This window comes from Cibotium barometz, chromosome 35, assembly GCF_041138505.1.
Source record: "Cibotium barometz isolate CiBa-2024 chromosome 35, ASM4113850v1, whole genome shotgun sequence".
NCBI classification, from domain to species: Eukaryota; Viridiplantae; Streptophyta; class Polypodiopsida; order Cyatheales; family Cibotiaceae; genus Cibotium; species Cibotium barometz.
The window spans coordinates 25,353,047-25,361,274 of record NC_141080.1 but is presented as its reverse complement, the minus strand read 5'-3'; the positions used below and the strand labels follow the sequence as shown (position 1 = coordinate 25,361,274).

Sequence of the window (8,228 nt, the reverse complement as noted above, 5' to 3'; positions counted from 1 at the left end):
TAATATCTTGCTATAACTATGCTTATTAGAAATCAAGTAGACCTACCTTAAAGCCCAAAATATAGAGCATCCAAATAACATGCTTCTAATTAATCAATATAACCTATCTTTACACCTAAAATAAAGAGCATTTGCATATAATAGTATAAATTATGTCATTCATTGTTAATAAAACATAAAATGAAGGGAGAAGCATTATTGACTACATTAGCTTAAGTTGTTAATAAGATACATAAATTATTAAACTGTAATATTCTTGTTGAAATGGCACTTCCCCTTTGGAATGTTAACCCTTGAGATTATAATAATTGCAAAAACTTCATGTATGAAAAACAGGAATGTTATGTTTTTTTCATAATGCATCAAAAAGCCAATGTGCATATCATATTTGTGGACATCCAAGTTCGAGGGTTGTTTCTGCAACACCATCGATTGATTCATTTTCTTTCAAAAAGCCTAGTGGAATTAAATAAATCTTTTTCTTCGAGCTATCTCGATTATGTTGAGAGTTTCTTGTTGTGATGACACTACATGCTTGCATTGACAATGGTTCCGCAAGCTGTAACATAAAAACTCAGAATATCATATGGTGAATAAAAGTCAAGCTCCAAACATTTACAAATAAATTTAAAAACACAATTACCCAAGAAAAGTATCCAAATACCTATCGACAAACATTTTAATGTAGCAAAACACAACATTAGGGAAAAAATTCCCAACAAATTGAGCAAGGATCCAGTTATTTTTATCTATATTTTGGCTAGTGTCAATGAAAAGGCATTGTGGTAACACATGAAGAGAGATACATTGGATCTGAGTATATCATTCTCTTCTAAAATCAAACTCTCCTAAGATGGAAAAAGATAAATAATAAGTAAGTCTAAAAAACTAAATTAGTGATTAAAACATCATAGCATCTAGAAGTAGATAGATAAAGGCCACTATAAAGTCTTTACCTTCTTTCGAAAATCTTGAACTTGTTCCATTAAAACTTTTATCTGCCCAAGGGTAAAATAGTTTAAACTTCTAAATTAGGATTTTTCTTTTGGGGGTGAAAGTAAAAGTACCAATTTTGGAAATGTTATTCATGATGTTACCTTTCTTGCCCTCACACAGCTTATTCCAGCTTGAAGTTGGTTTTCAAGCATTGGTAAATCTTTTATTTTTAATCCAAATAGATTTTCTCCCCAACATAATTAATTAACGAGATAAACATAACACTTGAAAGGGTTAAATTTAAAGTATGTAAGCGTAATACTTGAGTTTATTAAAAGAGATCTTTCAAATCATGTTATGGAAACTTTTACACAAATCTCTTTATATCAAATGTTTCTTTAATTTGATTTTGAAAAAAACCACAAGCTTGTACACTTTAAGGGGGATCAATTTAGCTACTCCAATAAGGAATTTGGAAAACATGTTAGCAACTTTGGCAAACACCTAATAATAAATATGGGTGCTAGGAAAAGGGTGTCGTAAACCCCTAGCATGTGTATTTTGAAAATTAAATAAATTATGTCTCAACATTAGTACCTGTGTATTTCCTCCATGTAAGCTAGTTTCTCATTGTATTGAGTAGTCTCATGTCTCCAATACTAAAAAATCAAAGAAACACAAGTGTTACCAAAGAATCAAGAAAATATTGTGTTCAAAATCTCATCAAAATGAGAACTACATCTTTGACAAAATCATAGTTATTTTGATAATATATTCCATATATGTCTAGCAAATTTTCAATGAGTTTTAAAGAAAAATAGAATCAAATTAGATTTAAAAAATTTGAAAGTGCATTTTCTTGGGTTACGATATGGAGTCAAAGGCTTATCAACCTTACAACTTAGAGATGAAAGTTAAGCGAAGTTATCACTAGTCCTATAATTTAGCCACAAAAGTTGCTCAAGACAAAGTTATGACTTTTTAAGGTAGTTCATCATACACCAATGGTAGGTTCTCCATTAGGTATTCTCCAAGACTGGTCTACCAGTATATATTGTGAACCTTTTCTTACTATGAGAGTAAAGTCAAACTCCATCAATAGAAACAACCAGACAAGATATAACAAAGCTTGATGATCCTGAAAGAAGATTATTAATAACCCCAAAACATAGTGTCGGTTCTTTGTCACCCTTTTTTAACCACATACACCATGGCTAGTCCTTCCCTCTTGGTTGTGATATAATTCATATGAGCTGTAAACTCGCAAAGAATATTGGATAATCCAATTTATGCTCCCTTGGCTATGCTAAAACACACCCAATTATGAAGTTTGATGCATTGATATGCACATGGAACATGACATCTCAATGTGGTGGTCTCAATATAGCGGCAGTGGCTAATGCCTTCTTCAATTCATCATATGCCTACTATTGACACTCTGCAATCCATTTAAAGGCAGTAAAAACCTTATACAATGGCCTAGTAACATCAGCATAGAACACGCTAAACCTCCGAGATAATAGCCCACATGACCCATAAATCATTGTACTCTCGTGTAGTTAGTGTAGGTGGTAGAATGAGGTTTTCCTTGCTACCATCTATGGAAATTCCTTTTCTAGACACTATATGGCCCAATATCTCTTTTCTTCACCGAAAATTGGCATTTCAAAGGGCTTAAGGATATACGATACAATCGATATCTTTCAAATACCTTTTTCATGAGCAAGCTAGATATTCCAACCATTGCAAATGTACCCAGAGATCATCAATAAACACCTCCAACCATTTCTTCAGGTAATATGCTTGAATGTTGTGCTCATTAATCTCTAGAAAGGTTGCCTGAGCAGTCCAAATGGCATGACTTTATATGCGAAGTTTTCCTATATCTTGGTGGTGAAAGCAGATTCATGTTGGTCCTCGGTGGTGCAAAGGATACTTGGTTGTATCCTCAAAACCAATCCAAAAAACTATAGGCTTATGCACCCAGCACCCTCTCCAAAATGTGTTCCATATATGGTAGATGGTGATCTCTCTAGGTTGCCAAATTCACCTTCTTCAAGTCGACACACACGTGAAGCTTTCCATTTTTCTTGGATACCAAATCCGTAAGCTCAGTTTTGTAAATGAAATCCATAGCAACGATTTTATCAATTAAATATTATTTTATCCTTTACAATTCCTAAGTATTTTGGATGGATTTGTAGGGATGGTGCTTGAATAGCATTAAACCTTCCATGATTAGGATGGTGTGTTATATCACTGCCACGACACTCCCTTCATGTCTTTATAGCTCCAAGAAGAGAGATCCTTGTACTTTTTTAAAAGAGTTATCAATGCCTCTTTCTCCTGTAGGGTTATAGGCTTGTGGAAATGAAGACCAGTTTGGTCTCATCGTCGCTAGGCTCTTTTACCTCCATAGGTCCATCATATGAGGTTCCTGTTTAAACACCCTTTGAACATTCTTCCCATATATGAACTACTTTTATTTCATCAACATCAAAGGATGTGAAATGGTCTCGAACTTTTCACAAATCTGGCTTCTCGTCATTTTGTGCCTTCCTTGCCAAAGCTCTTTCTGCTTCTTGTTCCACGTTAGCCAAATTTCGTTTCCTTTCCTTCTTGTTGATTACAAAATTTTAGGAGGGACTTGGATCACATGTATCTCTTGCATTGTTTGTAACATCACCCAGCTTAACTCATCTCTTCAATTCTTATTAGAGAATTCCTCATGAGTTTCAGTGGCTTCGATGTATCTTAGCCATTGTGCATGCATGGGTCCTTGCCTAAGAATCTCACATCAATTAGCTCAGCAACATTTCTTCTTCAACCATTTGTGGAACTTCAACCTTACAAATGGAATTTATGCTTCTATTCCGTTTCATCATATTTAGACTCTTGCTCTTTATATGAGTTTTCCCCTGACTGGTTCATCACTAAGAGTCCCATCATGCATATTGTGGTCGCATCTTTATATGAGTTTTCCCCTGACTGGTTCATCACTAAGAGTCCCATCATGCATATTGTGGTCGCATCTTACCTTCTCATTAGGTTCCACAAACTTCATTCCAATATTTCCCATGATGTCTATCATGAATAATATATACATCCAATTATTGCAAAAATCATCATTCAAAAGTGGATGATACAAGATATTCTCTTCCTCTAATGGTTTTAGTTGTTTATGGGTTGCACATAGTTGCATCGAGGTGATTCTGCCTTTATTTTCTAAGTCATTACAAAACACTCCATATCCATGGGATGCATCTTTGACATCCGTATGTCTACTTTCAGGATTGGTAATTCCTTCTATAGGTAAATGTGATCCATGGCCTAATTATTCCCAATCGTGTGTACAAGCTTGGCCCCTCTCGTAAAATACCTTCCAAGAATCACATTGTATAAATCTATATGTCCCGTATAATTGGTGACTATAAATGGACGAGTAGTGCATAACATGATACCATTAGCCATTTTTACAATGAGGTTCTTTCACTCTAAGGCGGGCTTTCCCCATTTTTACAATGAGGTTCTTTCACTCTAAGGCGGGCTTTCCCCATTTTTACCAACATTACTTTGTGACGATACTTACTCTGACCCCACTATCAAGGATCGCAAGAGCTTGACAACCCTTGTGCACCATTGGAAGTGTTGCATTTGTGTCATCACTCTTATAATACTTTCCCATTTGCTTAGCCAAAATTTGGACGATTTTGGGTAGGCTGTCCCTTCCACCCTCTACGTCCGTATTATCCTTCTCAAGAGACAAAGGGATTTTGTTCGTCATCGTCAGTTGGAGGATCAGTGTGCATTTTGTCTTCCATTAAATATTTTAAATCAGTTGAAAGTCGGGGATTTCCTCTTAGCTAGGTTCCCGTTGGCATCTTGATCTCTACAAAGAGCATGCAGATAGCCAAGCCACATCCCCGAGTCCTCCTTTTTGACCAACATCATTACTACATGATTTTAGAATAGGATTTGTTACATCATAAAGAGGATATTATAATGCTTTAACAAACATCCTTAAGAATAGGTCACTCCTTCCTTTGAGTCCATGTCACCCTAACTGTACTCAAAAACAGTCTATGGCATGTTGATTCATTTGGCTTCCCTTCTAATAGTCTGCCTAATATGTACTGTTTCAGAGCCATAGACTGAATTACAACCACAAAGTCTCCTCATCCCACCTTCTTTTCTCTTGTTCTCCTTCCTCTCATTCCCGTAAAAGGTTTATCTAATGGTACTCCCTTGATATCGAGAGTTTTTTGTCCTTGTGCAAGAGTTATGGCATTGAGTGTCATTGTCATCACCCTTGATCTCACCCGAGTCGTTCGGAGTTTTATGCTTGGATTGCTAGTTGTTGAAGACTATCCAATGACTTTGTAAGGACAATCCTTGATTAGATGGTCAATTCCATAGTATATGCATCTCAATCATTGGTGTGTGTGTTTACTTGAGTATTTTGCAAGTTTGTCACACATTGCTCTTATGAGGACACTAAAAAACTCATCGGTGAGGTCCTCGGGTAGTAGTGGTAGTGTGACACGTTGGGGTTTTGACTTCGGTCACTTCTTAGAATCAAAACACACTTGTATGAAACCTCACAGCCTCCTCACCTCCCTTTCTCTCCCTAGGTTAAGATAAAGATAAACACATCAAAGGTGAGATCATAAGTCATGGAAGGAAAGATGAAAGGCTCGGGATAAGCAAGAATTCCTGCCAGTCTTGCAGCTCCAAACAAGAGGGCAATTCTTTGTTGGAAGAAAATCTTCCGACTCAAGATTATGTGAACGGAAACATACAAGGAATATTGGCAAGGTTCATCCGTTCGAATTAGGCGATTTGGACGAAACATCTTAAAGTAAAAGAATATAGCAATTACTTACAAGAGGATAAGATTCATGGGATTTGTTTTTGGTAAGAGATTAAGAAGAATTAATCATTATTAAGAAGAAATAGTGGCCAAAAGTCTATAAAAATAGAGATACACATAGAATTACAGTTTTAAATCCATATAGACTCTGCAAAAGAGGATTACATAGGTACGTATAGCTTGAAGAGAACTTCACGCCTATATAAAAACTTTCAAAAACGGGCAACCGAGCGAAAAGTTTATGAGCATTTTACTACAAGACTATAAAACTGCCAAAGTTAGCAAATTTGGGAGAAATTCTGATCATCAATGAAGTAAAGGATTAAGAAATTAGTTAAATAAGTGGATAGAGCATATAAAGAGATTCCTAGCCATATGATCAATTTTAGAAACCAATACCCGAGTGATGAGTAATTATCGGTTGAAATTTGGGTATTAGACCACAAAAACTGCACTTCCCTCTCTTTGCATGAAACCTCCATTTTCACATAGCCTCTTGCCTTTCATCTCCTTTATGATTCAAGCTAGAGGGTAAGGGTTAACATTGCTCAGCGGACAATCATAAAGATTTACCTATGGTCCCCAAAGTCTTTCCACATGCTCATTACTGCTAAAACCATTGGTACCTCCAAAGGAGGACGGCAATAAGGCAAGGGCTACCTTGAGAAGTCACAGGCCCACCAAGATAATAACTCCTTATCCCACTTATCATGAATCATAAAAGAGATCCAAAATTGGGTTAAGCATGAGGAGCTAATGCTAAATGAGACATTCACATGTAAAGAGAGTGTTTGAATAAGGGTTTGAAGATAAGAGAATGGCAATGACACAAAATGCTCAATTGAGGAGGCTCATTCATTGATTTGAAAGGGAGAGGAGGGCTCCTTTTATAGGTGGAGAATCACCCTCTCTTCCATTGTTACAAATTACAACATAAAAATCTTCAACCCTTCAGTGACATGAGGGTAGATGTCACCATCAATTGTCCTCTTAGGCTAAGTCTTCTATTGATTATTAAATTTAAGACTTTTTGACTTTGAAAGTGTGATGAGATAATAGCCAAGTCTAAGTGGCATGTAGGTGGAGATCCCACTTACACATGGCAAAATTCTCCTCTTCCATGTAGGCATTCTAGAAGAATCTTTCCCAAGTCTCCTCTTCATCGGATGACTTTGACTCTGAACTTATGGAAGGTGAAGGTTCACCTCTTACCACTTTCTTGTGTCGACTCTTGACGTTATAGTGGACCTTATTCTCGCCTTGTAGAATAAGATCACCTAACTCCCACTTTTGAATTGCCTTCACACTTGGCGAAGCCATGGCCTACCCAATATCAATGGGTAAGCCCTAGCATCAGGCTTTGTAGGAATGACCTGGAAAGTTGTAGAAATACCACATACATCCACTCCCAAATTCCTGACAATTTCTAAGGTTTTCACCCTAGTATTATTACAAGTTTGATGCGATAGGGAGAGTTAGTAGAAGACAACTTTAAATCAGCATCTTTCATTATTTTTTCACTCATGACATTGATTGACGCACCTCCATCAATGTATGCATTAGAAATTGTTTGCCCCTCAATGATGACATCAATCACACAGGCACATCATCTCCTACATCAATATCCACCTTTTGAGCCATGGGAGTCCCATTATCCCTCTTCTTCTTTTTCTTAGATTCCCTTGTGCTGGCTAGTTTACGCCATTCCTTTCTATGCTTTGGAGAGAGTGCCAAAAGCTGCCAAAATATGATTTGTGCCGTTTTCTCCCTAAGATCTATTAAGAGGTCATAACTAAGAGATCCTTGTCCAAGAGGAAAGTCAGATTGTCCAATATTTCTCCTAGACGACTTCTTCTTCTTCTTATTTTTCTCCTCTTCTTCAGATTTATCTTCTTGTTCTTCTTCTTCCTGGCTTCTAGTTTTACGACCCCCTTTTTGCCATTAATGGCATCAATGTTTCCTCTTCTTCTTCTGAGCATGTTTCCTCAAAAGCTAAACTTTTATCCTCTCTTTTCCTCAATTTTGGACACTCAGTGCGATAGTGCCCTTTGTCTTGACATTCATAGCATGTGATATTACTTCTATCCCTAGGTTTATCCTCAACTCGTGGAACCCTAGGTGGCCTTGTGTTGACTAAGTGTAGCTTCAAATCAGCAAATTCTGCCATAAGTTGTGTAATGTTGTGATTCAAGGATGGAGCTTGTACCTGAGATGTTGAGGCTATCTCTACTTGTGGTGGCGTCGGCACACTCGGAGAAGATTGGAATGTGGACTCAATATATGAAGAGTGGCCTCCTTCTTCAAAGCAATACGAAGAGCCTCTTTAAAATTAGTGGGATCTTTGCTAAGAACTTTTCCATGCAGGCGTGGATCCAAAGCCCTGATAAACTTGCTCATCTTAAGGTGCTTGGAATTGCTAAAG

At 36.9% G+C, this 8,228-nt stretch overlaps 1 pseudogene across 1 annotated transcript in view; it reads right to left on the bottom strand.

Annotated features, from left to right (window-relative positions):
• Positions 1-382: 382 nt before the first annotated feature.
• Positions 383-8,228, bottom strand: part of LOC147618264 (MADS-box transcription factor 23-like) — a 110,775-nt pseudogene continuing 102,929 nt past the window's right edge. Inside the window, exons 3-7 of the transcript XR_015262152.1 lie at positions 1,531-1,595; positions 1,098-1,206; positions 957-998; positions 807-848; positions 383-559 (exon numbers count right to left, since the gene is read on the bottom strand). The product of XR_015262152.1 is annotated as an MADS-box transcription factor 23-like (transcript). The remainder of the gene's footprint in view (positions 560-806; positions 849-956; positions 999-1,097; positions 1,207-1,530; positions 1,596-8,228) is intronic.